The sequence below is a fragment of the Myotis lucifugus genome, unplaced genomic scaffold (assembly GCF_000147115.1).
Source record: "Myotis lucifugus unplaced genomic scaffold, Myoluc2.0 scaffold_695, whole genome shotgun sequence".
NCBI classification, from domain to species: Eukaryota; Metazoa; Chordata; class Mammalia; order Chiroptera; family Vespertilionidae; genus Myotis; species Myotis lucifugus.
In genome coordinates this window covers 1-16,499 of record NW_005871743.1, presented here as the reverse complement: position 1 = coordinate 16,499, position 16,499 = coordinate 1, and the positions used below count along the sequence as shown (strand labels likewise).

The 16,499-nt window shown below is 42.7% G+C and overlaps 2 pseudogenes; both read left to right on the top strand.

Annotated features, from left to right (window-relative positions):
- Positions 1-2,081: 2,081 nt before the first annotated feature.
- LOC102421041 lies at positions 2,082-5,044 on the top strand (annotated as a pseudogene).
- Positions 5,045-5,667: 623 nt separating this feature from the next.
- LOC102420730 lies at positions 5,668-8,179 on the top strand (annotated as a pseudogene).
- Positions 8,180-16,499: the final 8,320 nt, after the last annotated feature.

Sequence of the window (16,499 nt, the reverse complement as noted above, 5' to 3'; positions counted from 1 at the left end):
ATGGCAATGCTTGAGCACTATCTCACTCTTCTCTGTGAGAGAATATGAGGGTCTTAATGTGTATTTCCCCCTGAATTATGCTTTTGGGGTATAGACAGCCTTTTAAGAGCAGCCAAATGACTAGGACAATGTCTGTTAAGAAGTCCCAGGCCAACTCAAACAGAACAGGAAAATCAAGAGGCTTCTGAATGAGGCTGCTATCATAAAGCTTCTAGAAAGTTCCTGTGCTAGGTTGCTTGAAAGGTCACCAAACTGGGCTGCCTCAAAAGTGTCTTTGACACTGTTGTCTGAAAATAGCTAGGCCGTGTGTGGCTGATGTAAAAACCCAAGGTTCATGCAGACCAGCCATTAAAGGATGGTTTAGTTTTATGCAGGCATTAAAATAAAATTTTCAAAAGTAGGTAAAATCATGAGTCATATGCAGATATAACAACTTTATGTTAAAAATTTTATTTAATTCATGAGGAAACTAGTGAAGTGTTACAACTAGGTCAAAGGAGATTCCTAAGAACAGACACAGGTATAGGTCAGGAATATTGTAATTAATGTGCAAATAGAGCCAAAATTCTTTTGTTTTTGGTTGTTTCCCCCTGAACAGAATTTGTTTGCATGTCTATGGGCAGGAATTATTTAGCAATGCTCTTAGTTACCTACAACTTACAGAATCAGACAACCCAGGTGTGCTTTAGAGTGACAGCACATAATTTTCCATTTAAGAACAATTTTTCCCCTTTTCTGTCAGCATTAGAAATAGAAAAATAATCAGTTTCCCCACTTCTGGTAAAAAAGAATCTAAAAAATGAGCCTTGGCTGGTGTGGCTCGGTTGGGCATCATCCTGTGTCCTGTGCACTGAAAGGTTGCTGGTTCAATTCCCGGTCAGGGCACATGCCCAGGCTGTAGGCTCAGCAGTTTCCATTCACACTGATGTTTCGCTCTCCCTCTCCCTTCCTTTTTCTCTCAAAATCAATTTTCAAAATTGTAAAAATATCAAAAATAATTCATATTTTATTAATAATGTGTATTTTATTTTTAAAAAATATTGTGGAGACGTTGGTTAATAAAATTATATAGGTTTCAAGTGTACAATTCTACAATACATCTAATTAGTACTTATGTGTAATGGTCTACGCTGGATGATATGAGCATTGTAAATGTGAGCCAAGTTTGATTCCTGACCTCCAGAAGCTTTTAATGTAGTAGGAGAGATGAGACATACATATATTGTAATGCGGTCGGCATGTCCAGAGGTGGACAGCCTTTAACATAGGCTGAAATGTGGAGAAAGGAATAACCATCCCCTGGGTGTGCAAATACTGCTTTATGTAAAAACTGAGTGCTGGTGGCGGATCTCAAACTTGAGCAGGCTTTTCAGACGTGCTTGGGATTTTTGGTTCCTGCTCTCATGTTCTGACCCTGTGTTCTCTCTCTCTCTCTCTCTCCCTTCCTGAGGTGTGGTCACAGTTCTCTTGGTCTCAGATTACAATGTCCCCTGAGAAGCTGAGCAGATGGCTGCAGCAGCAGTGGCGGGAGTGACCCCTGCATTCTACTCTTTGGCCAGTGACAAATCTGGCTACTACAGGGTGCCAGCAGCTGTGGTATGGCTTCACTGCGGTGTGGTCTGCATGCCCTGGTCCCCCATCCATGAAGATTTCTGGTGCCGTGGCAATATCACCTGTCCTTGCTTGATTGGTTGTTTTGGAAAAAGTCTTAGCAGTCCTGCAGTGGGAATTTGGTACTCCTTTTCTTCGTCTTCCTAGCCCTCTTCTTACTCATGGAATTCTTCATGGCTCAGATTCATAAACAGATCAAGGTCAAAGTCAGTGGAGTCAGTGGCAGCTGAAGTGGAGGAAGGCTCCATGGTGGGAATCCAGGAGTATGTTCCCTCTCCGAAGTCCATCTTGAACTTCCACCAGGAAGAGGTGCTTTTGCTTTTGTACCTCCTTTATTTCCTCCTGCCGGTTGGCACACAGTGCTTGTTTTTGGTTCTTATGTACCAACACCTGCCACTGGTGAGCCAAGCCATTATCCACTGCAGAACTGATAGCTCCCTGGACCCTACCTCTGCCTGATCTGGGGGACCATGGAGAAGCGCATGTCCATCTACACCCCCATCACCTTGTCCTTCATGACCATCCTCTTCTGCTCGGGTATCTTCATGCATTGTATCCATCACTACCTATTGAAGGGGCTTTCAGTGTTAAGTTTGGGCTTGAATGATATTTGGAAGTTCTTACTGAGAGTCTTTCCACCGTCACATTAGGAAGTTTGTGTTCCTCTAAATATTGTGCCTTGGGCAGGGCTTCCTCTTGCTAACCTTCTTTGCTTTCCTCCTTCATAAAATAAACATTTGTTGTTCTTGTTTTCTTTGTTTGTGTTGCCTTTGTTCTTGTTGTCTAACTGTGGGATAGATGGGATGCACTTGATAACATTGCATTGTTCTTTCACACATGCATTTAATTTGTTTCTCACCAGAAGCCTGTGACATTGAACTTGCTACTTCACTCTCCCAGTACCTTCAAATCAGCTAGAGTTTCCATTGTCTTGCAACAATGAGCTTTCAAGGTTCCACAAATTCTGCATGGGATTAGAAAAAAAGTTATTTTGGCCACCTGGGTTTGATTTTGTTTTACAAGATCCTGTTCAAAGTGGGATGGCTACATCAGCCACCTCTGGAACCAAGAAATGTGATATCCCTTTGTTGATAACAGCCCAGAAGCAAGCAGGCTATCTGGTCACTGATAAACTCTATGTCGTCTAGGTGAAGACCTGCTTGTAACTCCTCGATCTCAAAGTCAGGCAGGCAGAAAGAGCGAGCAGAAGTGCACAATGGCCAGGACTTCCAGCTGGGCCGCCTTCCTCCGGGTACTTCTCCTCCAGGCTGGCCAGGACTGGACTCCCGTGGGCGCCACAGCGCCTCAGCTCTTCATGCAGGGCTGTGGTTGGTTGTTCCTTCTGCTGATGCTGCTAGGCATGTGCACTGGCCGTCGACTCACACCAGAGTCACTGGGGCAGGTGCTGCTACCTCACCTCTTCTGCGGCTGTGGCCACTCCAAGTCCTGTACAATGTAATCATCTCACTGCCAGCGAAAGATTGAAGATGATTCTTGATCATGAAATGATTCTGGCCTCATTAGATTTGGCCTGAGTATTTACATAGGTGCAGCAAGAATGTTAATTTAGCATAAAAGCCTTCTTTAAGTTTGCTTTGCTAGAGGCTTCCATAGGAATCTCAGGATGGACTTCTAAAGTCTATTGCTCGCTGTCTTGAGGCTAAGAACCATGTCCAAGAAACTCTATCCACTGGATTTCATCTGCAATACCCCTGCAAGTTAGGTGACTTCCTCTTTTCTCAAAGTTCTCTACACATCTCTAGGCTCATGGCCTGCCATGGGAGTGACCTCTTTAAGGCTGGACCCTGGAAGCCAGGCACCAGGAGAGCTTTCTCAGCATTGTCTCCAGAAAGTCAACGTTAATTCCATAAAGGTGGCTGGTCAGGCACTGGTGACAGCTTCTCCAGGTTGGCAGAGAGCCTCCTCCCTTGCCTCTGTGGTCATGTCCACGTGGAGGGGGCTGGCAACGAGGTTGCTGCTGGCATGGGCAGCCTCTTCTCCTCAAGGCAGCTGCCTGGTGGTGGTGTATTTGGAACAGCTGGGAGGCAGGGGGTATGACTCCCCTCTCCCAACTTCCAGAGAGCCTCTTCACTTGCCCCTGGTTGTCTGAAACCTTTCCCAAAAGGGACAGGAGGAGCTCAGATCAGTAGTCCATAGTGCTGCTGGTTGGAAATTATTTGGTCAAGTCCCTTCCGGAGAGAATCTTTAGAAAGCTTCCAAAAATAATGCAGCAGGAATATGAAGCAGAACAGGGAGGACCTGTAACCACCACTTCAGTCTTCAAGACATAACAATTTTGAATTTGAGCCTCTTTCTACTACCATTCTGATTCCTGAATACAGGCCATCATATGATTGCTTTTATGTACTGTTGAAGAAATCTTTGCCAAATCCAAGGAAACCTTCCTGCCAAATCTGTGGAAGAAGCTTTACTTCACAGACAAGAACATTAGACCGTTGAGCTGAGTCTCAAAATTGAGTAATTAAAGCAGTACATTTAAAAAAAACATGTAAGCAGGAAGAAAATATTGCAAATACAATGGTAATTTGGAGCAGTGAAATGCTGCCCAATTGGGAAATAATACATAGCAGGAGGAAGGCTGGAGAATTGAGGTGCAGAGGTTGCCCTCTAGTGTTCATGAAGAAGTTTGGAGCCTTGCTGTAGGAAGAGAACTAAATATCACTCCTGAACTTTATGAAGTATTTCTCTCCAAAGGAAAGAAATGATGGAAAAGCTTCAGTAAAACACGGTCTCTTTAAACACATCATTCTTTAAATGCAGGAGGTGTATCTGTTGATGATACAGATGCCAGTTTGGAATTAAGCTGGACATGTCCGATGCATCTCCATCTCTCTACACCTTGCACAAGTATGACCCATATTATGATGCTTTACACAGCATCTTGGGGGCCATATTCATGTTACAGGCCTGATGTTAATTATATCCAAGGGATGTCCTTCAGTGAGGCAGGACACATTCTCAATTAGGAAGAGGTAGATGCCTTCATTGCATTTGGAAATCTCATGAATAAGTCATTCCAGCTGGCCTTTTTCTGTGTGGATTGCAGCAAGATGTTGAAATTTTTAGACTATTTGAGCATTCTCTGAGGACAATCTCTTCAAACTATTTCTTCACTCAAGTCTTATGGCCTTGCACCAGACATATACTTGATAGACTGGATCTTCACACAGTATCTCAAATATAACTACTTGATCTGGCCTGTCTGGTCTGGGATGTATTTTGCAGAGATGGGGAGGAATTTTTATTGAGAAGTAGGTTAGGAATTCCCAAAGTACATGAAGGCATTTCCCGGCAGATAGACTTTATTCATACAGGACAGTTTCTAACTGAATTGGCAGGGGAAAGCTGTTCAGCTGTATCACAGCCACTCAGAGGAGCACCAGTAAATGGACTTAGGTCTCTATGTTTATAGTGAAGGATATTTAAGAAGGAGACAAGAAAAACAGCACTGCTTTGAGTAGCTAATCTTCATAACAAACAAATTAATTGAAGTATAAAAAAGTATTTTTGATAACAGCATTTTTTTCCTGTGTAAGCAACATGGAGGAAAGTTGGAAAAATCACCCAAACTCAAGAGATGAAAACAGCCGATTTTGAATTTTGTGATTGAAATAAAAAATGAATAATATTGACATTATTATTTAAAAATATTTTGTAGGGACAACCATTTTACAAAGGAAAAAGTGCAAGTGGCTAGTTCATACTTCATAATTTGGTGTGAACAGCTGAATTCGGTAACATTTTAAAACAGTTTTTTTTTGAAAAAAAACAACAACAAAAAACAATGGCTGGTTGTACCCAATTATATAAGCATCATTCTTAAATATGACATTCCAGACAAGGCTTTAGTTGCACAAACAATTTTTCCACTTATATCTAGTAAAAAAGTAGGTTGATTCTTATTGAACCTATGTAAATATATTGCCATTTAAAAGTAAAAATATTTGATAAAAGTTTCTGAATTTGGGAGAGTGAGTTAGGCAGGGAGAATAAGATATCACTTAAAGGCTTCAGTTTCCAGGCTGCCTGTGGAGCATGTTTTCGAAGAAGAACAGAAAACCGTCCAAGCGGAGCTCCGACCGGGGTTCGCCCCGGCCCTCCACGCTCGCTCTCCGGCGGGGGCCTCGGCTGCTTGTCCCGACGCGGGCTTCGCGGCGGCGACTGGGACCCTGGCGGTGATCAACCTAGAAAAGGATGACAAAGTTCCTAAAAAGTTCCAGAATTCCCTGGTTCAACTCGGACTCGGCACTATGAAGTCTGCAAATATAATTATTGGCGGACGAGTGCTGCTTAACCAGTTTACATGGAAAACAAGAGTGACAAAAATGTGGATATTAATGAAGAACAATTGGCTGATTGTCTTCTGAGAAAACTAGATGGCAAGACTGTTTTACCAGGCAATTTTCTATACATTACATTCCATCTACGACCATGCATGTTGCAAGTGTTGCGAGTGAAAGGTGCAGATGGCATGATACTGAGAAGGCTTCAGAGTGACTCTGATACTGATGCTCAGGGAATGTCCTCAAAATGGTCCAGCCTAGAAGCCAGTACCCTCCATATGTCCTTACAGTTAGGCCAGTTGGATCTGGAAGAGCCTCGGGTCCCACCATCAAGCTGTACTCCCTGCAAACCAGAAGATGACAGAAAGATAAATAAAACTGGTGACAGTTTGTCAAATGTCACACAGAGTCCTGGTGGCAGCAGTGGGCTTGGGCCAGAGGAAGTTACAGCTCTTGAATGCAGCTTTGCGTCTGCCAGAGGAGGAAATGAGTACCTTATCAATGAAGAGAGATTCCTAAAGCCAGCCAATCTGGGAGCAAAGTGCAACACTGATACTTTCTACTTCATTTCTTCAACAACGAGAGTCAATTTTACAAATATTGGTACAAATTCAAAAGAGCAAGACAACCAGTTCAAAGTAACTTACGACATGATAGGAGGCTTAAATGGTCAGCTGAAAGCAATTAGAGAAATAATTGCACATCCTCTCAAGCAGCTTGAACCATCCAAGAGTTACAGAATTCCTCCCTCTAGAGGAGTGTTACTGTATGGCCCTCCAGGTACTGGAAAGACAATGATTGCCAGGGCTATTGCTAATGAAGTTGGGGCCTATGTCTCTGTAATAAATGGTCCTGAAATTATAAGCAAATTCTATGGGGAAACTGAAGCAAGGCTACGTCAGATATTTGCTGAAGCCACTCTGCGGCATCCATCAATTATTTTTATTGATGAGCTGGATGCACTTTGCCCAAAAAGAGAAGGGGCTCAGAATGAAGTGGAAAAAAGAGTTGTAGCTTCACTGCTAACACTGATGGATGGTATTGGTTCAGAAGGAAGTGAAGGACAGGTATTAGTTATTGGGGCCACAAATCGTCCTCATGCTTTGGATGCTGCACTCCGCCGACCTGGACGATTTGGTAAAGAGATTGAGACTGGAGTTCCTAATGCTCAGGACTGGCTAGATATACTTTGGAAACTGCTTCGAAAGGTACCGCATGTACTCCCAGAAGCCGAGCTGCTACAGTTAGCAAACAATGCACATGGATACGCTGGAGCAGACTTGAGAGCCTTGTGTAATGAATCAGGTCTCAATGCCTTCCGGAGAGTCCTGAAGAAACAGCCTAACGTCCCTGACAGCAAGGTGGCTGCGTCGGTGAAGATTACTCTGAATGATTTCTTGCAGGGAATGAATGACGTCAGGCCCAGTGCCACGAGGGAGGTTGCAGTTGATGTCCCAAGTGTATCCCGGTCAGATATAGGAAGACTGGAAAATATCAAACTGAAATTGAAACAGGCTGTGGAATGGCCCTTGAAACATCCGGAGTCTTTCACCCGAATGGGTATTCAGCCACCTAAAGGAGTTCTTCTGTATGGGCCACCTGGTTGCTCTAAAATGATGATTGCAAAGGCTTTGGCCAATGAAAGTGGACTGAATTTTCTAGCAATAAAGGGGCCTGAATTAATGAATAAATATGTTGGTGAATCTGAAATTGCTGTTAGAGAGATCTTCCGCAAAGCGAGAGCAGTGGCTCCTTCCATTATTTTCTTTGATGAACTGGATGCCTTAGCAGTTGAAAGGGGCAGTTCTTCAGGTGCTGGGAATGTAGCTGACCGTGTTTTGGCTCAGCCCCTTACGGAAATGGATGGGATTGAACAGTTAAAGGATGTGACTGTTTTGGCAGCTACTAACCACCCAGATAGGATAGACAAGGCTTTGATGTGTCCTGGAAGAATCGATAGAATCATCTATGTGCCTTTACCAGATGCAGCAACAAGGAAGGAAATATTTAACCTGCAGTTTCACTCGATGCCAATCAGTCAGGATGTTGATCTGAATGAACTCATCCTCCAAACGGACACATATTCTGGAGCGGAGGTCATTGCCGTCTGTGAAGAGGCCGCCCTTCTGGCGCTAGGAGAAGACATTGAAGCCAAATGCATCAGGAAAAAACATTTCACTCAAGCCTTGAGCACTGTGACACCCAGAATTCCCGAGTCACTGAGACGTTTCTATGAAGATTATCAAGAGAAGAATGGGCCTTAACCAGTTTGGCTCAGTGGATAGAGTGTCGGCCTGCGGACTGAAGGGTCCCAGGTTCGATTCCTGTCAAGGGCATATACCTTGGTTGTGGGCACATCCCCAGTAGGAGGTGTGCAGGAGGCAGCTGATCGATGTTTCTCTCCCATCGATGTTTCTAACTCTCTATCCCTCTCCCTTCCTCTCTGTAAAAAATCAATAAAATATATATATATTTTTAAAAAGATATCACTTAAAAATTTTCCATTTCAGTGCACAAAACAAGAATCTAATAAATTGTTGTTGGTTATAGATAACCTAATAAGAGAAAGGGCTTCCTTATATGTCCAGGAAATAGAAAATTAAAACATCATCAACAATATTTCAAATAGCCACAATCATCTCATGAGTTCATTCAGTCCTATGTAATCAATTCTTGTTCTGCTGGACCTCGGATTAGCAGAATCATGAACATGAACTCATTGGTGTCTTGACTCAAAAGTGTTTTGGAAATACTGACTCTGCCCACTGAAAGTTGTTTAAGCGACATCAGAAACCTGTACCAAGATCTAGTCTTCGAAGTGTCAATAGTTTGAAGGACCAGGTACAGTCTTTTTCCATGGGCTCTGAGACTATGCTTCTTTGTGAAGATGTGAATTCTGGCTTGTAGCTGAATGCAGAGCCTTCAAGGGAGCATTGCGTAATACGAAAACTATCTGTAGGTGCTAAAGACTTAAAATGACTGGTAGTAACTGAAGAGGGTTCATAACAAGAATGATACAACTGACAAGAAAAGTTGGTGGTTTCTGTGTAATGTAAAGGAAAGCTAATACAAATCAGTCAGTCTTTAGACACAATGTCAGTATGGATAATGATTAAGGATATTTTCAAAGATGGTGAATATTACATCTGGTTTATAATAATAAATGAACATACTTTTTACAGAGAAAAATTAAGATATATAAAATCCCTGTCATACTATATATATATATATATATATATATCTATAATCTATATAATAAAGAGCTAATATGCAAATGGTCATCACTCCCTCATGCCATCACATCATAACAGCTCAGACACTCAACACTGGGGAGAGAGGAATGGGGACCAGCCAGGCACAAATGAGCTTGCAAGAGAGGAATGGGGACCAGCCAGGCTGTGGCCCCAGGAGAGGAACAAGCCACCCGCCCTGCGGTCCTGGGTGCCAGTGCCTGTGGCTATGGCCTGGGAGAGGGACAAGACACCCACCCCGCAGTCCTGGGCATCTGCAGCTGGCCTGGGCAAAGCCGGCTCGGGTCCTGGGTGCCTGTGGCCAGCCAGAGGGAGGGAAGTCCGGGTCCCGGGTGCCTGTGACTGGCTGGAGGAGGGAATCCTGGGTCCCGGGTGCGGGGTGAGGCAGAGGTGTTTAGGGGCGATCAGGCCAGCAGGGGAGCAATTAGGGGCTATCAGGAAGTCAGGCAGAGGTGGTTAGGGGCGATCAGGCAGCCAGGCAGGTGAGCAGGTAGGAGCCAGTGGTTCCAGATTGCGAGAAGCAGTCGGACATCTCCGAGGGGTCCCGGATTGGAGAGGGTGCAGGCGGGCTGAGGGACACCCCCTCCCATGCACGAATTTCGTGCACCGGGCCTCTAGTCTACAATAATAAAAAGGTTATATGCTAGTTAGACCAAACATCCTTCCAGGCATCATTCTGGACGTCCTTCCGGATGAAGCCGGGGCTGGAGTGAAGCAGCCCGGGTCCCGGATGCCTCCCAGTGGCGACCAGAGTGAAGCCTGGGTCCCAGGTGCTGGAGGGAAGCTAGTGCCGGCAGCCGGGGGAAGGAAGGCCTACTCTTGTACAAATTTTCATGCTTCGGGCCTCTAATATATATATATATACTCAGAATATACCAAGAATGCATCAAGATCAAGTCAGTAGATTCTGAGTATTTCTTAAACATCTCTGTTTGAATTAAACTGTACAGGTAAGTTTGATGTTTAATTCAAAATGAAAACCACTGGCCTAAAAGATGTGAAATTCAAGTTAAAAAGTAAGATTCTACCTAAGTAAACATTTTACATAATAACAAACATTATGACTGGTAACATCCTATTACCTAACATCAGGCAAAGCACCGTCAGGACACCGGTAAATAGAAACACTGACAAATCTCCAGGGACTTCCCAGGAAACATTCAAGACGTAGAATATTGACATCAGTAATGTTTTACCCATACAATTTTAACCTGGGAAAGTCTGAGCACCTTTTGTGATTTGATGATTCTTTCCATGAAACACATTAATAGTAACATAACAAGTGAAATGAAATTATTTTTAACACCTCTCTTTTATAAGGTAAAGGAACAAATGTTTGTATTTCAGGGAGGCAAAAATGAAAAGTTGTCAGGAGACTTGAACACTTAAGATAAGGTCATGGGTTCCTAAGACACAGTAGTTGGCTCCATTTGAAAGTGACAATAGGACATCTAAAAATAAGCATGAACTGTAACATGATTGTAAAGAACCTTAGCTCTTTCATAAGTGAGACTCTTTTGTTTGCTTATTAAAAATAATCAAGAACATAATGAAGCTAACATAAAACATAGAAAATTATTCTGGTAAGAAAATTTTTTGCAATCGAGAACAAACTTTTCATATTATAGGTGAAGGCAAATAAACAGTAAACCAAGGAAACTAGGCCATCAAAAATTGAGCAAACTTTGTTAAGATTTTAACACATTTCATAGTTTTCCCTCTGGTTTTTTAAACCACGGCAAATAAAAGTAGAATGGTGGCTTGTCAGGGTCTGGGGTGAGGGTAGGGGGATGGAGCTATGGTTTATAAAAGTCAGCTCCCCTGGCTCTGAGAGCACTCTTTCCCTTTCCAGAGAAGACTGCATTCCCTGGGCTGAGCTGAAACACCAAAAATGCCTCCCCAGAGCAGAGTGGGACAGACCAGCACAGGGCAAAGCAGAGTGGGATGAAGCAGAGCAGAGCTGACCAGTGAGGAGCTGAGCAGAGCTGTCTAGCTAGAGAGGCCTGGCCCCAGGGCCACCTCATAGCTGTGCTGTTTTCACACCGGTGCTATATCACAGCTGAGCTGTTTTGCACTGAATAAAGTTTTCTTCTTCACCACACCCCAAATTGGGGATTCTTTTTTTTTTTTTAAATATATTTGATTGATTTTTTACAGAGAGGAAGGGAGAGAGACAGAGAGTTAGAAACATCGATGAGAGAGAAACATCAATCAGCTGCCTCCTGCACACCCCCCATCGGGGATGTGCCTGCAACCCAGGTACATGCCCTTGACCGGAATCAAACCTGGGACCTTTCAGTCCACAGGCTGACGCTCTATCCACTGAGCCAAACCGGTTTCGGCCAAATTGGGGATTCTTGTTGGCGGTTTGAATTGGCACCAATGACCATCGGTTCGCTGACAACATAAAACCCTGAGAACTGTTACTTTAGGAGAAAACATTTTTTTTTCTTCTTGAAAAACATAAGCATTTACACAATTGTATTTCTCTGTTGGTCCTTAATATAGCCCCAACCACTAATATAAATTATAACTTTTAACTAAAGCAACTTCTATTTCACAGGGAAAACTGGGGCATGGGAAAAGTAAAGGATAATTGTAAACTCTGCCATATACCAGCTTTTCAGTTTTTTAATAGATTAGCAGGGCTAATAAATACATATAACACCTTTTCATAGTCACACACACCTTCTAGCACAACTTATCAAAGTGGCAAAAGTGAACACTTTTTTTTTTATTAACAGACTCAAAGATATAGCCTTTCTGCAGTGTATAAATATAAAAATCAAAAACATAAAAGTGTGCTTAGTAATTAATGCTTCAGTATTCTATTTACTTAGAAATAACTTTGCTTAACTCAATTTTGATATCAGCTTAAGGTTTTAACTTATCTAAACCTCTTAGAAATTATCTGTAAGCCGACATACTACAAAATTAAATTACTGTTGAAATAAAGTTTTCAGAATAATGATTCATTAGTTAAACACAAATTTCCATTTTTCATATTCTTAAGCAGTAGGAGTAATGTTAACTTATTTAGTTAGTAAACCTATATACATTTAGAAAAAAACATATATACATAGAATATTGTTAAGAATTATACTTAACACAAGTAAATCAGAGAAAATACAGCTGTTTTTATCAAACCCCAAATATTAAACTAGTTTCATTTTCCAGAGATATGCTTAAATTTGTGAACCTGAATTCTAAAATGTTAATGGGTTTGTTTCTGTAAGAACATTTTATTAATGTAGCACATTTAAAGACGTAGAAGTTCAATTTTACTACTTCTTGGAATTTAGGAATAGTCATTTTATTTAAACACTTATTTATCTCTATCAGCCAATCAGAGAAGAACTCCTTTAGCATGAGACTTTATAATCAAATTAATACCCTATGGAGGTAGGAGGATGTTACACATTCACACAATGAAAGAGAAAGTTCTTTCTAAACTATAGACACATGGACACACAGAGACAGAGTTTGTAGTTTCAGTCCTAAAATTTCATTTCAGTCGTAGAATAACAGTAAATACAGAAACATCAAATCTCCCCAGTCCTGGTATGAAAGACTTGTTTTCCTTCCCAATGGGCACAGGATTCCTAATTGATTTGGGTTCAAAATAGACAATAGGACTAACAATCCAGATTCTCCTCTAGCTCCCATCCAACAGAGACTAGATTTCTATAGCCCATTTACAGAAGTCACCAAATGGTCAGTCCATACAACCAACTTCTCAGTCATGGCTGCCACTGATGAGTATTGGCTATAAATGAACCCAAATCCAAACCCAAACCCAAAACAAGACATAGTAGAGAGGAAAAAAGACACTAAGGGTACGAATGTACAGAGAAAAACCTTGTGAGAACAGAACAAGAAGACAGCCATCTGCAAGCCAAGGAGAGAGGCCACAGAAGAAAACAAGCTTGTCAACACCTTGATCTTAGATTTCTAGTCTCCAAAACTGTGAGAAAATAAAATTTTGTTGTTTAAGTCAAAGAAAAAATAAAGTAGAGAGAAAGATTAAAATTCAAAAAATAGCAAAGATGTTTTGTCACTTTGGATTCACCTCTGGGAGCCAAGAAGCAGTGAGCATCCAGCCAGTGTGGCTCAGTGGTTGAGCACTGACCTATGAACCAGGAGGTCACGTTTTGATTCCTGGCCAGGGCACATGCTCAGGTTGTGGGCTTGATCCCCAGTGTGGGGTGTGCAGGAGGCAGCTAATCAATGAATGATTCTCTCTCATCATTGATGTGGTGTTTTTTTTTTCCTCTCTCTCTCTCCCTCTTTTTCCCTGAAATCAATAAAAATATACTTTAAAAAAAAAAAGCAGCAATAAGCCAAGATGAGATGTGTCTAGGCTTAAGCAGCCTGTAGGAGGTGCACTCTCTGGTGACCAGGTTGACCAGGCTTTGTCAAATAAATCCATGGGCATCTTGGTGGAAGACCTCCAAAACTTTTAAAAGGCTATTTTCAAAAGGGGAAAAAAGCCTGATTCTCATACACATGTATTAACGATTTTATTTAACACATTAAAGAAGGAACTGATGAGTTGTTATACCAGTTCAAGAAGAATCCAAAGAACAGGCACCTTTATGGATCAGAAATATAGAAAGGCATGAGCAAATGGAGCCCAAACTTTTTTTGGGGGGGGGGTGAGGTGGGGTGGGAGCAGAGATGTTTTGCATTGCTTTATCTACAACTTGGGAGTTGTAAAATAGCTCCAATAGACTCAGCAGATAATGGGAAGGATGTACTATAAACAATGCAGAGGGTTACTGAAGCTCAATTTTCCCCCCTACATAAGGTGATATTGATGCCACTCCCTATGCTAGAAAGATATGGTCCTACTGGACCTGCCTGTAATTCAGTGCCTCCTAAGCCCCAACTAGGGTGGGGATTACTCTAGGATTATGTTTACAACCCTTCCCCAAGCCCAACCACCCCACAGCTTTCATCCAATCAGACCACCTAACATCCACAATATCACCAGCCAGACCATATACAATGGAAAAACAACCAAAAACCTTCAACCTTCTCCCATGTTTCTGAAATCCTGATGTGAAAAGCTCAAACCTAAAACACACACACACACACACACACACACACACACACACAACCCCCACACCAAACATTAAAAAAACAACAACTTGAATTTGTTTAAAATCTCCCTGATGTTAGTTTCCAATGTAAAAAGAAAATACCCACAAAGCTAAAAGCATTTGTCTCAAACTGCTTTCAACAAGGAAAATAGCAGGCTTCCCTACTTCTCTATAAAAATTCTTTTTGACTCAGTATCATGGTGACTTGCCAAGTCTCATTTCTAAATGGTTAAAAAAGAAAAAAAAAAGGAACTCTTACAAAAATATACTATGGCGACAGACTGTTCATAAGGAAAAAAAAGGCAGTCAGTCCCTCATAAATCTAAAATAGTGTTTAAAAGGGGAGAGATACTTTCTTCTCCTCTGAGGGTTTTAAAATGAAACTTCATGGGTGCACAGTGGAGCTAAAAAGCACAACATGATGTCAAAATGGGCTCTCTCTGTCTCGGATGCAGCTGAGGCCCAGAAGCAGAGAGAAAATAGTAGGAGGCAAGTCCCCTTCCTGCAAGGTGGATTCTGAGACCACCTGTGAGGACCAGCTGAATCAAGTTTTGTGACCCTGAGAGGAACTCTCAGTCCTCAATCCCATAAGGTTTGGGGTTGAAGAACTTGACAAGAGAGACTTTGGAAAAAATAGTGGAAGCATTGTGGCGTTTCCCCTCCTACCTCCTCTCCCTTAGGGAGGCTGAGCTCCTCCTCCCCTGAAATCTTTGGAGAAGGGGTTTTGAAAGATCAGTTGGAAACAGTCCTTTAAAACTGAGAGGCCTAAAGTGGGCATTTGACCCTTACCGGAGAAGATGAAAGGCAAAAGGCAGTGGCAGGAGTCGGTGGTGCATAAACCACTGAATGCAGAAGAGCATAGCATGTTCCTGGTGGACCAGATGGGGAGGGGAGAAAATGAGCATGAGGGTTGTTTTCCTAGGTGGGCTTCCTGCTAGACTAGAGGCTGGTGGGCAGAAGGGGTTTGGAATTAAATGCGGAATCCAGCAGAGATGTTGAAGCCTAATTTTTCAGTGGAGCCATCTCTCAGGGCCCCACAAAAGTGCCCCGGAACAGGAGGACTCAGTGAACACCCACCAAGACCTTGAAACAGCACCACCAGGTGCTACAGTTCCCCTAAAAAAGACCTTTCCTCCTCTAGTTCTTCTCTCCTCCCACCATTACTCTAAGCCCTGTAGGACCCTCACCGTAGAGGGAGGTAGAAGCTTTAGGTGGGAAAACAAGCCAGCTATGCCACACCCACCCCCTTTAGCCCCCACCTCACTCCCCTTACCCAGGCTTCCAGTCCAAATCAGCCTGAGCTAGGGAAAGAGAGAAAGGAGAAACTGCCTTAACCACAGTTCAGTTGTAACTATTACATGGCACTGGATATTTCAATGACTGAAATGAGACATTTATGACTAAACTTGACTGGGGGAGTTTTTAATTTTTCTGAGTGTCAGGAAAAGCTATAAAAACCCACCTGAGCCCAGACGGTGTAGTGCAGTGGTTGAGCAGCAACCTATGAACCAGGAGGTCATGATTGGATTCTGGGTCAGGGCACATGCTTGGGTTGCAGGCTTGATTCCAGTAGGGGGGATGCAGGAGGCAACCAATCAATGATTCTCATTATTGATGTTTCTATCTCTCTCCCCCTCATTTTCTTTCTGAAATCAATAATATATATATATGTATATACACACATACATATATCCTATCTAATAATAGAGAAACATGGTAATTAGCCGTACCTCCACTACCCTTCCCATTGGCTAATCAGGGCGATATGCAAATTAACTGCCAACCAAGATGGCGGCCGGCAGCCAGGCAGCTGAAGCGAACAGGAGGCTTCCTTGCTTCAGTGACGGAGGAAGCCAATGTTCCCCGCCTGCCTTGAGGGCCTCTGAGCTTTCAGTTTAAGAAACATTGTTACAAATATAGAAGCTAAACAAAACCCCAGAAACCTGCTTTCAGACAGCCGGGATCTCAGAGCTGGAGTGAGCAGGACCGCAACAGTGTTACAATTATAGAACCCAAACAAACCAGATACCTGCTTTCAGCAGCCGAGGCCTCAGAGCTAAAGCTGGCCCAGAATTAAAAAAAAAGAAAAAAAGGACAGGTTGGAAGCTTCAGTCACCCACCAGCCTGAAAACAGCCCTCAGCCCCTCACCCAGACTGGCCAGGCACCCCACTGGGGACCCCACCCTGAAGGGGGTGTGACCAGCTGCAAACAGCCATCATCCCCTCATCCA